Genomic DNA, 12,052 nt, shown 5'->3' on the forward strand with positions numbered 1-12,052 from the left:
TGTATGCAATTTTTGTTGAGCATATTAACCGGTTAAGCTTATAAATTATCATCTTCTTATATTTATTGGCCCATATGCGTTTGCTGAATTTGATGTGTATAAGTTACATTTTTGCTGAATTTTATAAGGATGTTTTATATAGTTCTATATCAGCAATGATGATGGGTTTTGATGTTCATTTAATAAAAATAATGATAGATTTTGATGTAAAGATAACTAATTTACTTTCTTAAAAAAGTGGCATTTTTATTAGGATTCATTTTTGCACAATCCCCTTAGATGCAGATTAGTACCAACATTTGGAAACTTTTTTGCTTGTTGGAAAAAATTTTCTCCTATTGGAATTCAATTTTCTCTAGTTAAAAAATCATTTCCAATAGAAGAATAAATTAATATTGGGATGAAAAAAAAATGAAAATGAGAGTGGAGACAAAATATGTCATGGATTCAAAAAAAAAAAAAAAAAGAAAGAAAATTATTAACTTAAAATGAAAATAATTTATAACTTAAGTACCTCTAAACTCAAATATAACAGCTCATAAACTAATTTATTATATACCCGTATTAAAAAAATCTTAAAAAATATCAATTCATTTAACAAAAGTATTTACACATTTAATTAAAATAATGTAGAAGTTAAGAGGAAGAAAAAAAAAAAAAGTTTTACCTGACTTTAGCTTCAAAAATGAGAAAATACAAGAAAAAAAGACTGAGAGCAAGTGCTAAAGGGACAAGATTGATCAAGTAAAAAAATTTTTAGATGAACTAGTGTTTCTTTGAGAAAGGAGGAAAAAAGAAAAAAAAAATGGTGGTATGTTTAGTAATTTTTAATTTAGCCAAGGATATTTTTGTCCACAGTTGGCTAGTTTTTTAAAAACAAAAAAAAATTTGCTATTTTTCAATTTTGAATGTGGCAAGTGGCTATTTTTCAAAAAATCAATTTTGTATTCGACTAACTTTACCCGGCTTCAAAGGTTGAACGGTTAAGGGTTTTTCTGAAAAATAAGCATTCCACGATTCCATAGTTGAAATATAGCAAAATTTTTATTTTTTTTAAAAACTAGCCAACTATTTTTTCATCCAGACAAAAATTCCCTTTATTTTGGTTTTTTTCTTTTTTTTTTTTTTGTTTTTTTGTTTTTTGTTTTAATGTACTTTCCCCTTTTCCCTTCCAAAAGCATTCTAGGGGTTTTTTATCCACTTTCCCCCTTTCTCATCCAAAATGCTTTCTGTGGTTTTTTTCTCTACTTTTCCTTTCCCCTTCAAAAATACCATCGCCGTTGCCACTTCGACCACATTCTAGGGCTGTTTTTCTCTACTTTCCCTCTTTTCCGTCCAAAACACATTCCAAGTTTTTTTTTTTCTTCTCTACTGTCCCTTTCCCCATCGCCATTTCAACCACTTCGCCGTTGCCATTTGCCGGCATCTTTCTTGCACCACCATCGTCCCACTAAGAGCCAAAGGTAATCGTGATTGAGAGTGAGAGTCAAAGGTTTTTTTTCTGTTTTTTTTTATTTATTATAACTTGTCTAGGAAAAATTAAAAGATTCCTTTCTGCAACAAATGTTGCATAGTTTTATAAGTAGATGTAGCATTTCAAGAGCAACCCCATTAGGCTGTTTTAACTTTTGTTGTTCGAGCAATAAATTCTGTAACATTGATTATACATGTGGTTTATTTGTCTTAAATAATTTATTATGAGAATGTTCTGTGCCCATGGTGCATCTTACATTGATATTGGTTGATGTCCATTGTTCCTTTGATGATATAGTTATAGGGAATTCATTTGGATTCAAGTATATGTCTAATGGATTATGAGAATAATAAGTCAACATCTGCCATGGAAAATAAAGTTTAGAAGGCAAATTATGCACCCATTGCAACGGCTAACAATGATTCACTACTGGAAAATAATTCTTTAAACGTTCCTGAAAGCCAAGGTGAAGCTAGCAAATGTAGGAAGCATGGCAGTTTAGAAAACGCAACATTATCCAATAAAAAGAAATAAACGTGTCTCAGAATATTGAAAGAGTTAAGGCTCTTCATCTTTTAGGGTGTTTATGCCATCTTTATGCATTATCTTCTAAGCTACTCATTCTCATTGGATTCTATATTTTTCTTATGCTATGTATCAAATGCAAATGCATAAATTATGAAGGCTGGTGGACAAAAACTTATCTGTGTTAGACATTAGTGTTCTTTTAGAAGTAAATAACTGTCCTCATTATCATTTTCTTGTGAAGAAATGACCTTTCAGCATTGCTATATGTTTTGTTCTTTTTTCCACATTCTTATTTTCTTTAATTGACTATGGAATTGAAAGTATTTTAAAATCAACTTTTTCCCACATTTTACTTTAAATTTAGTGAGATTCTCCACCAAGATGAATATGAGTATGCGTGGTTGGTCTGGTGCGTCCATTGTAGTTGGTTTTCCTTACTTGGATGCTATCTTGCTCTGGCTTTTGTTTCGTTCTATTTGGGCGGTTTATGTTTTCTGGCACAGTTCTTAAAATTAGTGAGTTTGAATTTTAAAAGGATGATATTGCTAAAACAAATGTTGAATAATTTTTATAAGTTAGAGGATGAATATGAGCATAAGTGGTTGGTCAGGTGTGTTCATTTTAGTTGATTTTCCTTACTTGGGTGCTATCCTACTTAGGCTTTCGTTTATTTGGGCGGTTTTCATGTTTTGGCTTGGTTCTTAAAGGTATGGCTCCTTTATTAGCCCAAACAAAATTCACAGGTATGCACCTTTATGTCTGTTTCATCTTTTCTAATGAGTTGTAGTTAGAGATTTCCATTATCAAAGCATTTTTAATGTTTGACAATGGTAAGAAGTGGTTTAGCTAAGGGGAGCTGATAATGTGATTATTATTTGGTTTTCATTTCATATTTGTTATTATTATTATTATTATTATTATTTAGTTTTTCTTATTCATGTATACTTTCTCTATTGATATTTCAAAATATAGGTTCAGTGCTTCAATCTTACTTTGATGTTTTAATCTAAGCTATAGTGTTAAGTTAATAACCATAGTAGATGGCAAATGGGACAGCTAGACGACTACCTTAGTTCCTCACATCTTCAACTTATCATCAAATTTAGTGGTTCTTCTTTCTTGTAATGTTTTGTTGCATGCCCCTCTGATATGGTTGGTTTACTTAAATCCTAGAATATTGAGTGTTAATGAGAATCAGAATGAATCTATGGTAATAGTTCTTTTTAACCTTGAAATGAGAAATGTGGTGGAAACACCTAGACCAATATATGTTTGAGTTTGTGAAATATTTAAGTTTCATTTCGTTTTAAGCTTCTTTAAGGCAATTTGGGTGTATACTCTGCATGCCATGATTAGCTATAGATTCATGTCAAACAATTGGAATTGGATCAAGCATGTGGAAAGTGATCTAGAGCTGCATTTGTGGGTAATGCGAAAATTGAATTTATCTTTTATGAAAAGGCAAATTTTCAAATTAGGATATTCATTCTTTCCAGAAAAAAACTTAAAAAATAAAAATAAATATTCTTTATCTATTTATTTTTTAATTATCTTTTCTTCCATTGCGTCGTTATTATCACCTCTCAATTATTTTTGAAAATTTTTAAATTGATTATGGATATATTACTTTTATTTTTATCTCTTTCTGAACCAGTTGTACCATTAATGTAATTTCTCTCTTCTGATAGATTTGGTTATTTATCCAGTGTATTGAGCAAGGAATTTCATCACTTTCCAATGGCAATGTTAGGCAGCTTGGAGGGATTTAGCTTTATATGCATAGATAAACTCAAGGCAAAGATTATTGGTTAATGGCCTGCTATAGAAGTATGGTACAAACTTGTATGTATATGTAGTAACTCTTTTAGTTGTGGTGATTTTGTTTTTTATATTTTTATTCTTATTTTCTTATATTTAATTTTCTTTCTATATTGATAGGGCTCAAAAGGAAGCAAATAGGGAAGAAAAATTACTAATCAAACAACTAGAGAAAGATAAATGAGAAGCTGAAAAAAGAGAAAAGGAAATTGGAATGCGAGCTGTTACTTCATCATGTTTATAGATGCATATTTTTTCTTCTAAGGTTTTGATGTTCATTTAACAAAGATAATGATGGATTTTGATGTAAAGATAACTAATTTATTTTCTTGAAAATGTAACATTTTTATTAGAATTCATTTTCGCACAAACCTCTAAGGTCCAGCTCTGTTCAAATATCTGGAAAATTTTTCGTTTGTCGAAAAAAATTTCCTTCAATTGGAAAAAAGTTTCCTTATATCAAAAAAAATTTCCTCCTATCAGAAATAATTTTCTTCTGTCGGAAATCAATTTCCTCTAGTTGGAAAATAATTTCCAATAGATGAATAAATTAATATTGGGGTGAAAAAATAAAAATAAGAGTGGAGACAAAATATGTTATGAACTTAATGAATGAAAGTCCATTGGATTTATTACCTATAAAGTTTTTAAGTCTCATTAAGAAGAGGATAACTTTAGTGGTTGAGCATTCCTATCTATGCTATGAGAGCTTGAGTTCAAGTCATGGGATATAGGGATTTAGGACAATTTTGTAATCTTATATTTCTTTAAAAATAGCGTATGCAATAATATATATATATATATATATATATATATTTATAAAATTCAATTAACCCTATATATATATTAATTATGAAGATGGATTTAACAAATAATGTAGGGTATGGCATAATATATATATATATATATATATAATTCAATTAACCCTATATATATCTTAATTACGAAAATGGATTTACCAAATAATGTATTAATTTTTAAAATCAATAACCAATTAAAAAATAGGAAAAATTGACATATTTGGTTTTTCTTTTCAAAATCATCTAAACATTCCAAAAAGAATTTTTGTAAGTTAAAGATTCAAAATCATTTCCACAATGCTTCTTTTCATTTAGGATTAAATTTTTAAACTAAAATTTTTAAATATGTACTACACCATTATCACAACATAAAAAAAGCACTACCATCAAGTAGAAAATATATCCATGATGCAAAATAATTGTCAAAAAATATTAAACTATAATATCCAACTTTATAGTTTAAACTATAACATTAAATTAAAAATTCCTAATATGAAGCATAACACAATGAATTCGTACATCTCTACCTATAATGTCCAACACCAGTGCATCGGCTACATTTATGTCCAATAACATCTTCATCAATCTTGAGATGGTAAGTGTTGAATTACAATTATAATATCATTATCTTCTATTTTACTACAAAATTAAATGAATAAAGTTAAGCTAAATTAATAAATTTATAAAAATATGAATAATACTAAACAAACATATTAACTATCTCAAAAAAAACCGATTTTGTCTTTTTTTGGACCAAATATAATGTTTTTCTACCAGTGGAAAACTAATGGAATATTAGCGAAAAACTAGCAGAAATTGACGGAAAATGGCAGAATTCATCTTTTTTACCAATTTTCCTCATCTTTTCCTATTTTTTGTGATTTTTCAGTTCTACATAAATTTTTCTTCATTTTCACACCATATATCACCTAAGTATCTTTTAACTTAAATATAACAACTCATAAACTAATTTATTACATACCCATATTAAAAAAATATTAAGAAATACAAAAATAAGAAAAAATAGAAGAAAAAAGAGAAAAAATACATACCCATATTTCCTCCGTTTCATCTAATAAGAAAAAAGAGAAAATTTTTACCTGAGTTTAATTTCAAAAGTGAGAAAATACCAAAAAAAAAAAAAAATGTGAACAGATGAGATGCAAAGGAGAACTAGCAGTCTGTTAGAGAATGTTTTTTTTCAAAAGGTGAACGGGTGTTTAGAGGAAAAAAGAAAGGGTATGAGAAATCATATTTTGTAATTTTCTATTTAGTCAATGGCATTTTTGTCACAAGTTGGCTAACTGTTTTTTTAAAAATTTTTTTTGCTATTTTTCAAATTTTGATTTGTAGAGTGGCTATTTTTCAAAAAAATCCAACGGTTTTGCCTACCAAAGGTGAGTGTCAATGTATCATGAAAACTCAAAAATTACTTCCGCAAATATTGAAGGGAATAAATAAAGATTTAAATTTCAGAATAGACATCTCTATTTTACATTTTTTAATCTATATTTTTAAAAATTATAATTTCCTCCATTGCATTGAAATTTTATGTCAACTATTTCTTAGTCATAAATTTATGAAAATTTATTACTTCGGGAATGCCTATTTGACCTGGACCCTTGCTACCATAATTGATAATATACAAAGATATTTACTCCAATATGATTATGTGGATTTTCTTTTTGTCCCAAAGAAAAGGAACAGGGTGTCAAATTGGATGGCTAATTACCAAGAAAATAAGATTTTGTTTCCAGGATGGAATATTAAATTACTTTTTGATTTTGTTTATATTTTGTGTAGCCATTCAAACTGATATATTTGTTTTTTGCATTTAATAAATATTCTCATTTGTGACCAAATGAAAATAAGAAATTCCCATTTTTGTCATAAATTTATGAAAATTTTCAATAAATTTGTTCAAGTTATTTTTAATTAAGATGTTGCTTAATGTACCAACTGTCCCGATTATATTGCCATTTAGATAAGGGGTTTGTATAGCTTTCAAAAAACAGAGTATCATTTTATCTTCAAAATTATGGCACATTTCTCACTTTGTTTTCCCAAATTTCAGAATTTGTTACATTGCCCTTTTAAACTATTGTGTTTTGAATCACTTGAACCCAATCAAGCATTTTTAAACGATATTTAGCGCCCCACCCACATAACCAAAAAAAAAAAAAAAAAAAAAAAAAAAAAAAGTTCTAACGATGAATTTGATTAAATTAACCATATAGAACCCATCTAACTTGTTTGGAAACATTTAAATAGTATTATATTTTACTTTTGTGTATACAACTAATTTGGCCAAATTTATTAGAAAAAAAAGTTATACACAAACAATTTAAAAGGATAATATGACAAATTTAATAATTTGAAGGGTAAAATGATATTAATCCTTAGATAAATGACTATAATTTGATGCAGGATGTGACACTGCCAAAGTGGTAATGAGACTACTCCCTTAGTTTAGCGAAGAGGACATGTCCAGGGAAATAACAATATTGTCTGAGAAGAGATACGGGTTTGTCAATCAGGTTTATATCATATCAGAAAAAAAGATATGGTGCGAACGACGTACGTCTAATGGTGGATGATTGAGAGAAATTAATGAACCTAATGGTGCGGTTGAAATCAGAGGATCGATGGGATGTCATGGTCATGATGCCTCAGCCGATAGAGCTATGCTTTCATCTACATGCCATTGCTAATGAAATATTCTTAATTATGACAAAAAATTTAAGTTAAATATCTCTTTTAATGTACTGTTTGGAATTTCAGACATAAAAAATTATTGCATCGTTTTACTTTTTGGATACAACAAAACTTGATCAATTGCTCCATTGTCAGTACGTAGAACATGACAAACAAAACCATAGGGATATATTAATTGAAAGTATTTGTTTCTTCTTTTCATTTTTGGCAAAAGTTAAAAAGCGCTGTACTGGAGGTAGTTAGTTTCTATTTGAAAAGGCAGATCATTTCACATGAATTACTTATGCAATCAACTTGCAATCAACTCCATCGCGCAGAATCATGTGAGAGTGCAAACCCACTATGGAATATAGCTAAACTATACTACTACTACTACTACTACTACTACTACAACAACAACCCAAAAAACAAAAAAAAAACAAAAATATGTATATATATATATATATATAAGAATGAAAGATAATGAACAAATATTAGGGCCCAATTTCAACATGACTTGGGCAAAGAAAGAAAGAACATGTGAATGTATTAGTGGGCCCAATAAAAAAAAAACAAAAAGTGGAAAAAATTAAAAAAAAAAAACTAAAAATGCCCAACAGCAACAAAAAAAAAAAAAAAATATATATATATATATATATATATGAATGAAAGATGATGAACAAACATTCGGGCCCAATTTCCACAAGACATGGGCAAAGAAAGAAGGGAAATGTAGCCCAATACCCACAATACCCAAAAAAATAAAGGGCTGACGATATTTACCCATTCTTTGTCAAGTTTTTTTTATCTACCCCTTGCTTCCTATTTTGCCCCTAATAAAAACAAAAATTACTTTACTTTCCTTTTCTCATTCTCAAAGCCAGTAATTCCGAGTCCCTGCACTTCTGCTTTCCTTTCTTTCTTCTTGCTTGAGAAAACCCACAAATAATCCCATTAAAAATCCTGCTCCACCTCTTTTTTCCTTTCCTCCGTGAAAAATCAAATTTACGTCTTTATGATTTTTTCTGTGTGAATTCTTAGCTAATATTGCTGTATCGGTGGCCTTGATATGTAATTATTGCTTTGTAGGGTAATTTGCAAGTTGCAAATTTATATGCTGGTACCGACAGTGTAGAGCTCAAAGGCCTGAAATAATTGCTGAATTGAATTATTTCTTAAGGAGTTGTATCTTCAAGTTGCAAGTGTATATTCTTTTCTCAAAGAAGCTGTTCCTGGTGTTTTTAGAATCTGTCAGCTACTCTCAAGAAGATGTGCTCCTTCAGAAGCCCAAAGCTGGGGTATGTGTAGCTTCAAATCATTCTTAATCAGAATGCTTAAATCACTCTTGAATCAGGCTTTCTGATCTAGATTCGGATGTTGGTTAATATCAGTTACTGAGTAGTATAATGCTTGCAGCTTTTGAAGCCTACTTTCACAATTATGTGTGATAAAGATTCAAAATGCTTCCTTTGATAAAGATTCAAAATACTTCCTTTTATTGATTCGTGGAACCCATAGCATCAAAGATACACTAACAGCAGCTAGTGGTGCAGTGGTACCTTTCCTCTCTTTTATTTTGCATGATGGTGGGATAAGCAATTTGGTTATGGTTTTTGCATATTGTGGGATTTTTGTTGTTGCTTGTTGGATTGCTAAGCTCAACACTCCATTCTTGCTTAAGGCTCTCAATGACCATCCTGACTACAAAGTTAAGGTAAACAACATTTATTTTATCTAAGAAATAAGTTAATTTCTTATGCAATTTGCATATGATCTTGTTTCTCATTATGATTAATATAGGTTTGTAAGTCTGATACTATAAGAATGTTGTTTGAAATTTCACATGCTTAGGCTTGATTGGGTTGACCCCTTTATAAAAGGTTACATGAGTGTAGAAAGATATATCTATTGTCACTTAGCACACAATACTTGCTTTGTAATGCATTCATGTAAGGTTTTGTCTGAAAACTCATTGTTTTAGGGTTTTATGTCATATGTACCAAGTTGTTACATAGAAAAATACATTTAGATGGCTGCATAAAAAGTTTCTATGGGCTATATGTAAATGAAGCTACTTCTGTATATTGACCTCCTTTAAATGTTCTAAGCTTCTAGGATCACTTAGTGTACAAAGGCCACCAAATATTCTTGTACAAAAGAGAACAAATATTTGCTATAGATTTGTGGGGTATATTCCAGGGCCAGGGATATGGAGAATTTAATGACATTAGATCCATTACTATTATGGTCGATTATATTATTCCAGCGGTTCTTCAGCAACTTGGCGTGCTGAAATACAGTTCAATGCTTGCCAAATTGATTGTGGCTAATAATGAAATAGATTCAGGCAGTAAGGAGGAAGTTAAGCTATGGACTTGCTCCATATATGCTGTGGAGGGATGAAGGAGTTGATCAGTAAAAAATCAGGGGAGCAGGTGTTGCTGAATTCCGACATTTCTAGCAATTTAGTACTTGTATATTTCCTTTTGGTATTTCAATGATTTTCACTCCTTTTGTTTAGATCAATCTATGTCCTTCTATTTTTTTTCTTTTCCTTTTTTTTTTCCCAATAGTATATATAATCTTTCTCTCTGTTTTCTCTGTGTTTTCCCATTATTTTTATTTATTTATTTATTCATCTAATTGTTTAAATCATGTGACTTTTGTATTCAGGTGCTTAGTGTGGAGTTAGACCTTTGGCTTTGGTCTTTTAGCATTCAATTTCCATCTCTGCAACACCATCGAGCACTTTCAACGTATTACTGAGCTCACCATATCTGATGGTGTCCTTCTTAATTTATGCTTCTAACTGTAAGATTATAGGAACTAGCATAGTAAGTTTTGGGGCGAAGTCAATAGATAGATGTGTCTATAAATTCCTCGCATTTATTTTTCTTTTTGCATGGTTGTGGCTTTTCTTAATTTTGAGAAGTACTACTAATATTAGCCTTGAGTTGATGAACCAAAAACTTATTGTTTTAAAAATTGAACATTTGATATGTTGCTATTACCTATTTTGAGATATCTGTCACTTGTATTTTTCTATTCGCTGTAAAAAATTAATGGCTTTGGAATGTCGCAGCAGGTATCATAGCCTTTCATGTTATTTTTAATTTATGTTTAACAACTCTATATGTACCTTGAACCTCTAGATTATATTTCATTGTTTGCCCTTTAAAGATGACAAAATAAAGTTGCTAAAACTTTTAAAACATCTTCAGCAGCTGTCTGTTTGTAGGTTTTAGATTCACGAAACATTTGATATTATACAGAATTACATGTAGTAGCAACGAAATTAATTGTTTTTGTACGTGGATTGGATTAATATACATTAATTCAAATAACAAAGTAAAAAAAAAAAAGGCGTTGGAAGAAGTGAAAAAATGACAAATTAACTTATGGGCAATCGGTATTACCAATGGAAAAAGTCGGTAATCCAATTAATTCTTTTACTACTTGATGGAAAATTTACCGATGGATCAACGGTAATTGTCAGTTGTCAATTTTTTCAATTGATTACTATAGGTTTCATCGGTAATTACCGAAGGTCCTATGGTAATCAAATTTTTATGCTAATTTGAAAACTTTTTCAGAACTTTTGGGGTTTTTTCTCCTTACGATCATTGAAGAATGTATATTTTGCATGTTGTTGCATTTAACACACATTAGGGGACTTGTGGAGGCCAAACAATTGGTAAAATGTGATTACTATAGGGGTTTCGGTAATTACCGATGAAATCTATGATAATTTTTCTACCAACTACAAATTGATTACCATAGGTTTCATCGGTAATTACCGAAAGCCCTACGGTAATCAAATTTTTGTGCCAATTTAATAACTTTTTCAGAACTTTTTGGATTTTTTCTCCTTAGGATCATTGAAGAATGTATATTTTGCATGTTGTTGCATTTAACACACATTAGGGGACTTGTGGGGGCCAAAAAATTGGTAAAATATGATTACCATAGGGGTTTCGGTAATTATCGATAAAACCTACAGTAAGTTTTCAAGCAGGGACAAATTGATTACCGTAGGTTTCATTGGTAATTACCGAAGGCCCTACGGTAATCAAATTTTTGTGCCATTTTGAGAACCTTTTCAGAACTTTTGGGTTTTTTCTCCTTAAGATCATTGAAGAATGTATATTTTGTATGTTGTTGTATTTAACACACATTAGGGGACTTGTGGGGGCCAAAAAATTGGTAAAATGTGATAACCATAGAGGTTTTGGTAATTACCGATGAAACCGACAGTAATTTTTCCAGCAATTACAAATTGATTACCGTAGGTTTCATCGATAATTACCCAAGGCCCAACGGTAATCAAATTTTTGTGCCAATTTGAGAACTTTTTCAAAACTTTTGGGGTTTTTTCTCCTTAGGATCATTGAAGAATGTATATTTTTCATATTGTTGCATTTAACACACATCAGGGGACTTGTGGGGGTCAAAAAATTGATAAAATGTGATTACCATAAGGGTTTCGGTAATTACCAATGAAACCTATGATAATTTTTCTAGCAACTACAAATTGAATGTTTTCACTTATTAATGTCGTTTTTGGCCCAATACCCACCAAAATAGGTGGGTAAGGATATCTACCCACTCCTCCTCAAATTTTTTTTTTAATTTAGCCTCTAGTACCAATTTTGCCCTCAAAAAAATAAAAAAAAAATACTTTGTTTTTCCTCTCCTCTTCTTCTGAGAAATCTCACAATTCCATTGAGAAAAACCTTTC

At 30.1% G+C, this 12,052-nt stretch overlaps 2 long non-coding RNA genes across 3 annotated transcripts; both read left to right on the plus strand.

The window, feature by feature from the left end:
- Window positions 1-989: 989 nt before the first annotated feature.
- On the plus strand, window positions 990-4,177 carry LOC107411251 (uncharacterized). 2 transcript variants are annotated; one of them, XR_009640776.1, is made up of 4 exons: window positions 990-1,463; window positions 2,662-2,745; window positions 3,709-3,844; window positions 3,941-4,177. It is a non-coding gene; the product is annotated as an uncharacterized LOC107411251 (long non-coding RNA). The 2 variants fall into 2 exon arrangements; XR_001580865.4 differs by lacking the exon at window positions 2,662-2,745 and having other exon boundaries at window positions 1,043-1,463.
- Window positions 4,178-8,142: 3,965 nt separating this feature from the next.
- Window positions 8,143-10,338, plus strand: LOC107411235 (uncharacterized). The gene is made up of 2 exons (XR_007242811.2): window positions 8,143-9,028; window positions 9,988-10,338. It is a non-coding gene; the product is annotated as an uncharacterized LOC107411235 (long non-coding RNA).
- The last annotated feature ends 1,714 nt before the right edge of the window (window positions 10,339-12,052 follow it).

This window comes from Ziziphus jujuba, chromosome 9 (genome assembly GCF_031755915.1).
Source record: "Ziziphus jujuba cultivar Dongzao chromosome 9, ASM3175591v1".
Classification (NCBI taxonomy): Eukaryota; Viridiplantae; Streptophyta; class Magnoliopsida; order Rosales; family Rhamnaceae; genus Ziziphus; species Ziziphus jujuba.